This window comes from Podarcis pityusensis, assembly GCF_964106645.2.
Source record: "Podarcis pityusensis genome assembly, chromosome: 1".
In the NCBI taxonomy this organism is placed as follows: Eukaryota; Metazoa; Chordata; class Lepidosauria; order Squamata; family Lacertidae; genus Podarcis; species Podarcis pityusensis.
In genome coordinates, this window is record NC_138028.1 from 32,580,091 (window position 1) to 32,593,717 (window position 13,627).

A 13,627-nucleotide genomic window follows, 5' to 3' on the forward strand; every position below is an offset into this window, starting at 1 on the left:
AAACAAATCTCATCTCAAATTCTTTGGCTCTTGTGTTCCCTGTGTGGCAGACAGAGCCTCATTTTTGTTGTTAATGACTTGAGAAATCTGTGTTCAACACACACACACACACAAAAATATTTATTTTTCTGTCACTTGAATACATTCACTGGATACATGTTTGTGAAAGTGGTGAACTCTGTCCAGTTTGATCATGTGGTCTGTATATTTTGTCACATCCTAAATGGTGGCAACTAGAGAAGTTTAAAAGGAGTGGGGAACCAAGAAAATAACTACACACTCTCCCCCCCCCATGCTGTTGGGTAGATGTTGGCTCTGATTCCTGTTAAGGGAAGGGAAATGAAGCTTCAGATCTATCAGAAAGAAATAAAGCCATTCCCTTTGTGGAACAGGAAACTGGTCTGTGCAACAACTTATAATTCTCTTCATGAGAAAAATGAAAGGCAACCCTGTGGAAAGTAAAGCTGCTTTGTTCTGAGTCAACAAGCCCATGAATAACTGGGGATGATATGGAGGCAGCCAATACAGATATGGAGTTCAGGAGAAGCAAATGTTGGGATACTGCCAGGGAGACAAAGTCCATCATGGCCCCAAGCCGTCTGCCGGACGATCCATCGATCTCCCGTAGGCACGCAGTATCAGCAATTAGCGACATGAGTTTCTAGAAGATTTCTTGCCACATTCCAGAGCTCATGCACACTCTACCAGCAGATAATGCACAGCCAAAAGTTGCACTCAGGAGAGCATTATTTACAAGTTTATTCAGCGTTGATCAGAACACAGAAAAACATGCCTGCCTGCTTTAGTGTCTACGACACAGAGAGAGAAAACGAAAGCAATAGCAAACATAAACATCCTGTGAACAGGACATGCGCAGACTCTGTGACTCACAAAGCCTGCTCCCTTTTAAGGTGGAACGGAAATATCCTAACATCCTCCCCCTTTCCGTGTAACCTGTAGTACCTGTGGTTCAACCCAATTGCAACCTTTGTACGTAAACCTTAAGTTGTTCTCTGTTAACAACCTTAGACAACAGATCAGCAGGAATTTCATTTCCTGGCATGTAGGACACCTGAATGAGTCCTTTCTGAATACACTCTCTTGCACGATGTAGCTTAATCTGCAAGTACTTGGTCCTTGGCTTGCAACTCTCTGAGTTCAGCAAAGCCAAACACAATCTATTGTCTTGATACACTTGTACAGGACATTTCACAGAAACTCTGATGTCTTTAAACAGTTGCATCAACCATTCACAATCCATGAGTGAAAATGACAGAGCATTGAGTTCTGCTTCACAGGAACTTAGGCTCACTGTCGTCTGCTTTTTGCACAACCAGTCAAACAGGCAGTGGTTGTACATGTAGCATACTCCAGAAGTGCTTGTACCAACCGTGGTGTCACTTCCAAAACTTGCATCTGCAAAGATTTCAAGACCTCCAGTCTTCTGACTGGTGAACCTCAGCCTGTAGTGCATAGTCCCTTTCAGATAGCGGGCTATGCGCTTCAGAGCTTTCCAATCCTGAACAGTAGGATTGTTAGCATGTCTGCTAAGCAGGTTACAGTTTACAGCTATGTCAGGTCTTGAGCATCTAGCAATGAAATTCAACTTGCCTAGAATGCATCTGTACAGCGTAGTGTCAGAAAACGCTTCAGCAGTACTATCTACCTGGTAACCTGTCACCATTGGTGTGTCTGCTGGGTTTGCATCAACCAAATTCAACCTGGTTAATACATCAGCAATTTTCTGTGTTTGGTGTACCAGAAAATTACCTGCTTGGTCCCTCTCCACCTGCAGAGAAAGATAGTTGGATACCTCACCAAGATCCTTCATGTCAAAGTGCTCCTTCAGCTGAGCTAGGGTGCTTTGGTAGAAAGCCTGATTCTTCCAAAACATCAGAAGATCATCAACAAAACATAAACAATACAGTTTGTTTTGCCCCTCCTCCTTGACAAACACACATGGATCAGCTTTGCCCTGGTGAAAACCTAGAGAAAGCAATGTCTCAGTGAGTTTTGTGTTCCAACACCTGGCACTCTGCTTGAGACCATATAAGGACTTCCGCAGTTTACAGACCATTCCCTTCTGTATCTGCATCCCATCAGGTGGAAGCATAAACAGCTCCTCCCCCAAAATCCCGTACAAAAAAGCTGTATTAATGTCATGATGGGAAACATGCAGTTTCTCCTCCGCAGCGATCTTGAGCAGCAGCCGAATGCTCTCATACTTGACTGTGGGAGAGTAGGTCTCGTGGTAATCCTGTCCTGGTACCTGTGAAAAACCTCTGGCAACCAATCTGGCTTTGTGTCTGACAACCTTGCCATTCTGGTCTGTCTTGGCCTTGAAGACCCATTTGCTGCCAACCAGTCTCATTCCTGGGACAACCAGTACCAGTTCCCAAGTTTGGTTCCTATTCAAGGAATCAACTTCAGCCTTCATGGCATTAAGCCAAGGCTCAGCATCTTTAGAGGTTAACTCCTGAACCTCTTTGAAGCTTGAAGGTTCCCACACCTTCTCTGAGCTACTAAGAACAGCAGTTGCTGTCTTAGCAAACTCATCAGCAAATCTCTTTGGAGGTCTGCCCTTCGTCGCTCTTTCAGATCTGCGTACTAGACACAAGTCTTCTGGACTCATCTCCTCCTTCTTAGGAGAAAAGTGACCAATGGTGAACAGTGGTTCTTCCAGTTCGTTGTCAGACGCATCAGATGGTCTGACTGAGGCCTTTGCGCTCTTGTAGTCTGCTGTGTCATCACTGTCACTGACACCAGCAGCAGCACCGCCCACTGAACTGGAATCCGAACTCTGATCATCATCATCCTCAGCAGCTTCCTCAGCTTTAGCTGCTTCTTTTTTCACATCACCTTCATCCTCTTCTGGGTAACTCTGGAAAATTCCCACATTTCCCCCCCACTTTTGATTGTACTCAACACTCTTTGTGAACTTAATGGACTTAGAGTCAGTCATCCATACCCTGTATGCACCTTTTTCGTACCCCATGAACAAACCATGTGCCCCACGCTTCCCAAGCTTGTTGCTCTGTGGGGTGTGTACCCACATGTCAGAACCAAAGATTCTCATGTGCTTGATGTTGGGTTTCTTACCAAACATCTTCTCATAGGGAGTACAACCAATAAGTGATGACAATCTGCGATTAAAAGTGTAAACAAAATTCGACAGAGCCTTCCCCCAAAACTTATCAGGGAGATTGGCATCATGCAACAATGTTTTCATTCCTTGCAGCAACGTTTGATTTGCTCGCTCCGCAAGCCCATTCATCCATGGCGATCTAGGCGTTGACAAGTCATGCTGGATTCCCTTCTCAGTCAGGAAAGCTTCAAACTGCTGGGAAGTGAACTCCCCGCCTCGATCAGTAAACAAACAACCAATGCGTTTACCATGAACATTCTCCAACCAAGCACAGAATGCCTTGAACTTAGGAAACACTTGTGATTTCTGCTCGAGCATAAACACATGAATGTACCTGGAAAAAGAATCAATTAGAACCATTGCACCCAAAGAGGGCGCAAGTGGACCAACCAGGTCTGCGTGCACTAGCTGGTAGGGTTTGGAAGCCTGCCTGCTAGACTCCTTGCCTTTTGGAGCAACCTTCACCTTGTTCTCTGCACAAGATACACATTTCATGTGAAACTTACAGGGTTTGATGTTCAAACCCTCAACCATCTCTGGCATCTTGGCCAGTGCCTTCCAAGAGAGGTGACAAAACCTCCGATGTGCATCATGAATGCATCCTGCATGAAGAACTTTGTTAGTTTGTGCAACACAACAAGAATCAACATTAGACACAACAGCAGCACTGTCGTCATAAGTTATACAGAACAAGCCATCCATAAACTTTGCATGCAAAATGTCCTCTTTGCCTTTTCTGATGACACAGACGCTCCTCTTGAAGGAAATCTCAAAGCCACGCCCAGTCAGCTGTGGGACACTGAGCAAATTGTCTGCAGCGCCTGGAACATACAGTACATCTTTGATGGTCGTGTGCAGACTTGCCAGTCTCACAGTCCTTTCTCCTGCGATTCGCAACGTCTTTCCGTCAGCCAGGTGGATCTCACCTTCTTGAGGCTTGAAGGAGATAAAGAGATGGCGGTCTTTTGAGACATGGCGGGTACTCCCTGAATCAACAACAAACCTGGCTTTGGCCTTTGGAGCAGCCTTTGCAGCAAGCAAAACCTTGTTTTCCACCAGCGTGGGCTTTTGCAGCTTGCTCCCCGGCTCCTGGCCATCAGACTTGCCTTTAGCCTTTGGTGAAGCTGTGCCAGCAAACAAAGCCTTGTTTTCCACTGGCGTGGGCTCTTCACCCTCCCTCTGCTTCTGGCCATCTGCAGGCATCTGCCTCTGTTTACCTCTGGCCTTCCGGTATCTGTGAGGATGACCTTGGCTCCCATGAGAAACAGAGCTCTCAGCTGCCGATTCCTTGGCTCCCCCTGGAGGCTGGAATGCTGCCTGGGATGACGTGACAGTCAGCTCCCCCTGCAGCTTGCAACCGGTGCCCTCGGCATCCCTGCATTCACTCGCATTCTGGGAAACAGCCAGGACCTCCGACGCAGTCAAACTCTGGGCTGGGATGACTGGCAGATGGGCTACTTTCAAAGCATTCCACATCTTACGTGCAGTGGTGTTGCCAGCAAGCGTTTTAATGTCCTCCAGAGAGACGGACAAGACTATTACGTCAATGGCCTTCGAATTTTCGGCCTTCCATCTATCTGTCAGAGGAACTGGAGGGGCCTCACACACAGTATGCCACACTCCAAACTGACGCAGCAAACTCTCACACCATTTTGCCCAGGTCTGATAGTTGTGCCGATTTAACTTTGGGCACTCAGCAGCTTCAGAAGCTTGGAAGAACTCCATTCCAGCTTTTTATTTGAGCCGTGAGTCTTATTCACTTCAGAGACGTCTTATCTCGGCAGTTCATAAATCTTGAGGCCTGCTGGGCTCGACTCCCAGACCAATTAGGCCTGCTGGACATCAAAAGCTCTTGCCGCGGCAAACAGAAAAGCCTTACTTTCGCTTTTCCTCCACATACCTTTCAGCAGTCCGTCGCAGTCTTACTCTCCTGTAAGTGCCGTGAATCTGGGCCCGAAACCTGTTGTTGGGATACTGCCAGGGAGACAAAGTCCATCATGGCCCCAAGCCGTCTGCCGGACGATCCATCGATCTCCCGTAGGCACGCAGTATCAGCAATTAGCAATATGAGTTTCTAGAAGATTTCTTGCCACATTCCAGAGCTCATGCACACTCTATCAGCAGATAATGCACAGCCAAAAGTTGCACTCAGGAGAGCATTATTTACAAGTTTATTCAGCGCTGATCGGAACACAGAAAAACATGACTGCCTGCTTTAGTGTCTACGACACAGAGAGAGAAAACGAAAGCAATAGCAAACATAAACATCCTGTGAACAGGACATGCGCAGACTCTGTGACTCACAAAGCCTGCTCCCTTTTAAGGTGGAACGGAAATATCCTAACAGCAAAATGGTCAGTTACAAAGCTTGCAGAACTGCAAAAGTATAGGCAGATCACTGGGTGCCAGGAACTTGCTCAGAAGCTTGTGCTACACCAGGGCTAGCCAATGTGGCAACCTCCTGATGTTGTTGGACTGCAATTCTAATCAGCCCCAGTCAGCATGGTCATTGGGCAGGATGATGGGACTTAACATTCAACAACACTGGATGGGCACTAAGTTGGCTAACCCTGCCTTTTATCCTTTGCAGCCCAGGCTCCAGCTCCTCACAGCAGGCTGGAGTAAAAATCTTAAAGGGATAATTTTTGGGTCTGACAGCTGTTGCTTTGGTACCTTTCCTTTACTTCAGAGATGTGGAATCTGTTGTTGGACTGACTCCAACCCCTAACAGCCCCAGCCATTTTCAGGGATGGTGGTCCCTTCATTATGTCCTCTTTCTCCATAGTGTGTTTTCTGCACTGCTAAGCAGATCATGGGGACGCGGGTGGCGCTGTAGGTTAAACCACAGACCCTAGGACTTTCCTATCAGAAGGTCGGCGGTTCGAATCCCCGCGACGGGGTGAACTCCCGTTGCTCGGTCCCTGCTCCTGCCCACCTAGCAGTTCGAAACACATCAAAGTGAAAGTAGATAAATAGGTACCACTCCGGCGGGAAGGTAAACAGCGTTTCCGTGCACTGCTCTGGTTCGCCAGAAGTGGCTTAGTCATGCTGGCCACATGACCCGGAAGCTGCACGCCGGCTCCCTCCGCCAATAAAGCGAGATGAGCGCCGCAACCCCAGAGTCGGCCACGACTGGACCTAATGGTCAGGGGTCCCTTTACCTTTTAAGCAGATCTTAGGGAAGTGACTTGCATGATGGACCTTGAATGTTCAGGACAGGAGGCTGGGTTTAGGAGGAGCTGTATCTCAGGCCCCAGCTCAAGGGTTCCAGGTTCCAGGCCGCCAATTCCACTTGCTTCTCTGCTGGGGATGCAGGCAAGGCAGACTTGACCTGCTCCTTCCACTGCAATCCTGGCTGCTGCTCAAAACTGGCAAGTGCCCTATTTAGTAGTCAATGATTATGGGGAGGGGCAGCCAGGGCTGACCCAGGACATTTTACCATCCTGGGCAAAACAGAAAATGCCACCCTGTGCATGGCCACCTACTCATCCACATGCTGCCTCACAGGCTGCATGAGGCAGTCCAGGAAGTAAAGGGAGATGGATGGTGGTGGCGGCGGGTGGTGGATCTGCTGCCAGCAAGTGGATGCACCACCTGAGGCAGTTGACGTACTCCACCTAATGGATGGGCTGGCCCTGGGGGCAGCATCTGATCAGCAGATTCCATCCCTCCATCCACACACATGCATCACTGAATGCGTTTCAAGCAGCTGAATAGGGGTTTAATATTTAAAAGATCCTGGCTTAGGGAAATTGGTTTAATTGCCTTTGTATCTCTTAGGGGACAGCTTCAAGGACCGATAGATAAATTTCAAGCATGCTTTGAGAATGTATCAAGGGAAAGTGTTTAGATTGCTCTTTTCATGAAAAGTGCTCGATAAAAAGCGGTGTTGGCAATAACCTCAAACAGGGAACCAATCTGTGCAGACATCTTTTTTGGGTGGGCCTCTTGGTAGTTTACAGCTAGTTTTCATCCTCTTTTTTGTTGTGGTTATTTGCTTGCTTCTTTTGAGTTTCTTCCAAATTTATGAAGCTTCCATCTCACCCATGAGCGATTTGTACTGAACTTTTCAGAACTCCCATCGTTCCGCTGACACAGCCCATGACGAATGCCAAAGCCGTTCATTAGCCATGCTTGTCAGCAAAATAAAAAAATATATCTGTGTACCGTTTTCCACATTCAATCTAAGGCAGTTTTCTGGGGTTAAATGTAGAGTTGTCAACTTACCAGAAAATACTATATTGGACCATTCTAACGCCTTCTGTAGCAGACTGATATAAAAGCATTCACCTGGTTTATACATCACATATGGAGATAGGCATTACCATCGGCTTAGGCCTGCATGTCAGGCTATGGTTGAAAAGTTATAATAATAATAATTTAATAATAATTTATTATTTATACCCCGCCCATCTGGCTGGGTTTCCCCAGCCACTCTGGGCGGCTTCCAACTGAATATTAAAAACAGTACAGCATCAAACTGTTCAACCAGAAAAGTTGGCAACCCTCATTTGAGTCAGTTTTGAGAAGGGATTTCAGGGAAGCAAGATGGAAATGGAGGTAGCAACACTTAGGGGTGATGGGACCTCAGGTATAAGGGGGAGCAAGGATGTCATGGAGTACTTTTTACCACTGTGCTAACCTGCCCTACATCCCAGGGATCTGGGAAGAACATTCAGACAAAAGGTTACAGTTTCTAGGTCTAAATGAGCAATTTATATGTTGAGAATTAGTTCCTGGTGTCAGGGGCGTACCAACAGGTTAGGAAAACTGCCCCCCCCCCCGGGTGCAGGACTGGGGTGAGGTGCAAAAAATCACCCCAGAAATCTGTCTCCAGTCTTCTCTTTCTTTTTGTCTCTCCTTGACCTTGCGGGAGATGGGCAAAAAAAGGGGACCAAAAAAAAAAAAATGGTGTGGAAACTTCTATCTCATGGAGATTGCTAAAATAGGATGCTCTCCTCACCCCCCTTGCCCTCAAGGGTGTCCAACTGCCTGTGGAACAGTGGATCCATTGTTTGGAAAGGGGGAGCAGGGCAAGGGGCTGGTGGGGCACTCTCCCTGTGCCTCTGTGTCTGAGCGGCTGTTATGTACTGAGTTGAATAGGATCCAAAATGCAGCAGACTTATTGGTCCTAGAACAATAGGATTCAGAATGCAGCAGTCTGATTGGTCCTAGAACAATAGGATCCAGAATGCAGCAGTCTGATTGGTCCACAGAGCCACCCAATCCAGCTCCAGGTGGAAGTGAATCCGCAACCTGATTGGCCTACAGGAGAATTCCGGAATTAGCCAATCATGTGGGGCCCATTGTATAAATAATGTATATAAAGCATTCTGGGGGAACTTCCATTCCTCCTCACCACTATGAGCTGAATAAAGAGCATGAAATCCACTCTCGACTCCGAGTATATTTCAGTGGCTGTGAGTGGGCATTGATCCCAGAGAGAGTTAAAGTTATTGCTGTGCAGGCGGCCATTGACAGTTACTGCTGCTGCTCTCTTCTTAAGAAAGGTCCCAGTTTCATTTGCAAGGGAAGGCAGGGAGAGGGAAAGAACAGTCAGAAAACCTGGAAAGGGGAAGGTTGGAGGCTGCATTCCAAGCAAAGTTGAAAGCATGCAAGTTTTGTTGCTGTTGGCTCCTTGTTTTGCTGTTAAATCTGAGGAAGGGATATGGGTCCTTGCCAAGGGAGCAATGGACCCTCAGTGCGCCTCTACCTGGGGTACGCCAACAGAAATCAAATCAGCTGCTGCAGGTCGCAGTAAACCTTCAATATTATAAAGGATGAAGCTAGCAATGGACAGTCACATTTGCTGCAATATATTAAAAGAAACGATAAATCACATGAGGTCCGCCACAGAAGGTAATATATGGCCATTGTTGCTATGGAAATCCAGCAGCCAGTAGGAAACAGAGATTGTAAGCCACTCTTAACAATCAACGCTAATAATACTCCAAGAAGACCTCAAGCTGATTCCATTCCCCCTAATATCACCCTGTCACATAGTAATTGTATTTGCTTAAAGTTCGGAGCATATTAGAAAAACGAATTAAGTACAAGTAAAAAGTTTGGCCTTTCCATCACTGTATAGAAAGCATAGGTGACATGCAATAATCTGTTTTAAAGAGAAGAGAGAAAGGGAAGCTTTCGGTAACTAAAACTAAGAAGTATTGCCATCATCAAAACTTTGTCTTGGCCCTTGCTTTGTGTAACCAGCTATGAAATCCCAAATTTTGTAGAGACCAGCTGAGGAGGGGAGTGCTGTTTGCCTGTGTATGCTGAGGTTTGTATCCAAAGTAATACTATTGTTCCATTAGTATAAGGAAACAACCTTGTCCAATGGAACTTTCCCCTTCTCCTCCCCCTAAATCTGTTTTGGGTCGTCCCCCTCCAACCGTCTGGAGCAAATTTAGGACAGAGAACATGAGGTCAGAGAAAGGAGAACATCTTCGTGTAAAGCTGCTCAGGTGCTGTGATCACAGAAGGGCCCAGCTGCATGGCGGCTTTCCTTACTTTTGCACAGGTAAACCAGTTGCAAAGCTGGATTCTTCCATTAAGCAAGGTAGCTGTTCTTCATAAATTCCCCATATTATATCATGAAGTAGGCTGGGAGGAGTGCAAGGCACACATTCCCTTCTATGTTGCAGAAATAGAACTCAATTCAAAAGTGCAGAGCAGCTTATCCGTGACTCTCCGCTCTTTCTGTTGTAGCACACAATATAATTGTGTTTGCTTCCTTGACAGTGTTGCCGTAGAAACATAATTAACCAAGGGACAACCAAGGAAGGACAACAGGGAGAGGAGAAAGTGCATAAGATAGTACACAGTGATAATACTGATTCAGATTTATCCACACTTATTTAAAATAAAAATTATGTATTTTCTTGTTTGTGAACAAGGCATACAGAGCTCCCACCTATCTGTATGTCTATCTGTTGTGTCCATGGCCAAGTGACTTGGGAAATCAACTGTTCTGGTCCAAGACATTTTGCTCCCTGAAGCTTAGTGGCAGGGCCAATGCAGGTAAGCAGACAGATTCTGGAAATTCTGATTTCTTGAAAGGTGAAAGAGAATGCTTGCTCGTTAGTAAGCAACTGCCCATTCTACCCATCATGCCCTGCTTCTCTTCCATCCTCTTCTCAAAAAAATACCAGAGGCAGGCTTGGGGTCAGCAGAGGACTGATGCAACAGCTGAGATGATTGTACAGTCTTGGTGGTAGGCAAAATGTGCAGCCTCCACAGTAGGGGCAGAATGTGGGTGATTGCAAGGTATGTACCCTTTCTGGTAGATAAGGAAAAACTGGCCAATGGTGCTAAGCTAAATATCAATCTAGCACACAGCCTAGCCATCTGACATCAGTGACATTTTGGGGAGGAAAATGTCCTTGAAGTGTCATCAGCTTGCTGTCCCAAAGAGCTGATTCATTCACTGAAATATGAGCTGCTTTGAATTTTTATCCTTCACCGTTTTCAAAGCGGGAGGAGGGGCATTTTTTCAGGGGAAAGTATACTAGTTTCTGGGGCAACTCTACCAGCCAGACAGTAGCATGCCTTCCATCCTCAGGGTCTCAGTAGCAAATATGGTTTCCCCAGCATATTAAAACTAATTATGCTCTCCCCAGGGAAGCTCACCTGATGCCTTCATTACATATCTATAGGTGCCAGGCAAAAACATTCCTCAGGCCTTCCCTCAAGCCTTTGGCAAATTAAACAACCCATGGCCTGTGGGGGAGAGGTTATTGTTTTTGTCTGTTACTATGTTATTTATTTTGTGTTTTTATGTTGTCAACTGCCCTGTGATCCTCGGATGAATCATAGAATTGGAAGGGACCATCTACTCCAACCCCCTGCAATGCGTGAATCTTGCCCATAGCCATTGCCAGGTGGGCTTGAACCACCAGCCTTCTGGTTAATGAAAACATTGCACCAAGAAATGGAGTGCAGTATATAAAGTTTAATCAATACACATGTATTGTTATAAGATTGTGGGGTTGGTTTGGATGATGCCCATGGTTCCCAACCAAGCCTATGGTTTTCTATTTATCGGAGGGGAGTTTGTAGTAGAAAGAACTGCTAACTGGTCAGGCTAGTCTCTTTGTTAAGGTGATAGGCCTGGGCAAGTCTGTTAGGCATCCATTTACATGTCCAAAGAGTTGGCCAAGAACAGATGTGTTGCCATAGAGACAGCAGGCTGGTGATACTCTTTCAGGAGGGGGCAACCCCCCTCCCCTCCTTTCCTGTTTGAAGCCCTGTAATCTTATATGCAGGAGGCCAAGAGCTAGTGTTTGTTTAATCTGGTCTGAAGCTGAGGGCTGAAAAGAGACACAGAGAATGGACTTAGTCTCTGTGCTGAATCCAAAACTATGGCTTTGGGGACTCCCCACTAAAAACCTAACAGGGAAGCAAGATCTGTTGTAGTCCTAATGCTGTGAGTCCTTCCATCTTATGCTCAGAATGCATATATATGAAAATTAAATTTTATAACATATAGACACTGTAGTCTCCAGTGATCTTCATTCCAAGGAAACCAAGCTTTTGGCAAAGTGCAGGAAACTCTGAATTCTCTTGCTGCTCAGAGATTGGGGCATGCACAACAGTATGAAAACACAAGTCCCATCGAGCAAGCGTGATATTGCAGTTTCCTGTATTGTTGCCCAGGTTTTCTTATCCCAACAACAAATGAAGAGAATGTAATGACATCATAGTGCAATGTAGCCCATCAAGCTTGGTTATGTGATGATATCACTAAGTGAGTCTTAGATGCAGACTTGCTGCCCCAGTAACAGGCTCAATAAACACACAAGACGTAACCGCCTGTACTTTTGAATAAATAAGGTATACTATTCATTGTATCAAATTGTAGATTTCGACAGAAGTTTCATAACCTTCAACGAAAAAAGCAGAAGACCCAGTAGATCAGTTCATTCTCTAGTCAGTGCATGCATAAGGTCCATACATGTATGTCAGGGAACTGCCATCGGAAGGAAGGGAGGTGAAAGGGCTCACACAGGTTGGGAGAGACTCAGCAGCTGAAGAGGGAACCAGTAGGGGGAGAGGAGGTGAGCTGAGGGAAAGTGAGCTGGAGGGATGGCTCAGAGACACTTCCAGCGAAAACAGTGGGGAGGTTTCAGGACCTCCTGTAGGGACACCCACTCCTCGCCGGAAACTGTCACGCAGAGAGTCCAGAAGACGTGTTTCCGTTAAGGAGCTTTTATGTTGGAAGCGATTCCGAAAGCAACCACTGTCGGAATCTGCCAGCGACTGACGGAGCCATGTTTAAGGGGCTCCGTTACAGACAGAGGTTTGCAAACTTGACCAAACTCTGAGGGACTTGGATTTTACACACAAGCAGCTCATCGTCCCATCACAGCATTCCGACAGTCTCCGTGAGCAGCTTGTGCAGGAGAAGGCATCATGAGCAACCCAGCCGGAACCGGAGAAGCAGGAGCTGGAGCGGGTCCAAGCCTGGAAGAAAGGTACCGGGCGTTGGAGGTCCAGCTAGCGCTGCAGACGGCGAGGCTCGAGGAGAGGAGGGCTCAAGATGCAGAGAAGGGGAAAACCACCCCGCTCGCCAGAAAGTTGCCAGGATTGGTACAGAAGTTTGGGGGGGAGCCCAAGGACTATCATGCCTTTAGGACAGAGATGCAATATGCCCTTAATCTGCAGTTTGATGACTTTCCCGACGAGGAATCGCGGGTGGCTTTTGTGATTGGGCATCTCGAAAAGGGGGCGAAAAACTGGGTGAGGCCCCTGATGGCAACGAATAATGACATCCTGAAGGACAAGAGGAAGCTTTTTCGTGCCATGGATCTGATGTTTTCCAGCGATATTGAGCAGGGAGTGGTACGCAGACAGTTAATGGCGTGCAAACAGGGGAGCCGATCTGTTCGTGAGTACTGGACTGAGTTTACCATGTTGATCCATAAATTGGGGTGGGATCTATCGGCGGAACCCATTCAAATGCTCTTTGAAGAAGGGCTTTCTTCGGCTGTGAAAGACGAACTTTCCTGGGCGCCCAGGGCGGAGTCTATGGACCAGCTGACCAAATCAGCGCTGACCATAGGAGCGCGCCAAGAGGCGAGAGCCTTGGAGAGGCGGGAAGGGAAGGGGGAACGTTGGAGGGAGCTTCGCATTCCAGAGATTCCAGAGCCACCGTTCCCGCCGGGAGAGCCGATGGAAATTGGAACAGCGCGCGCGCGCGCAGTTTCAAAGCCCAGTGAAGAGCGGAAGAAGGAGGGGAAGGGCGCCAAGAAATGTTATCTCTGCCAACAGCCAGGTCATTTTGCCAGAGTCTGCCCCCAAAGAAAGGAATGGCAAGGAATGGCGGGAGCTGTTGCGGAGAGGGAGGAAAAGGTACCGGAGCAAGTAAAAGCCAACGCCTGGCTGCCACCGTCAGGGCACAGCAGCCAGGCCAAAGAGCAGTGAAAGTGCCCACGCCGGAACCTCCTAAACCCGCCCTAGTGATAGAGGTGTTACTAGAGCTGC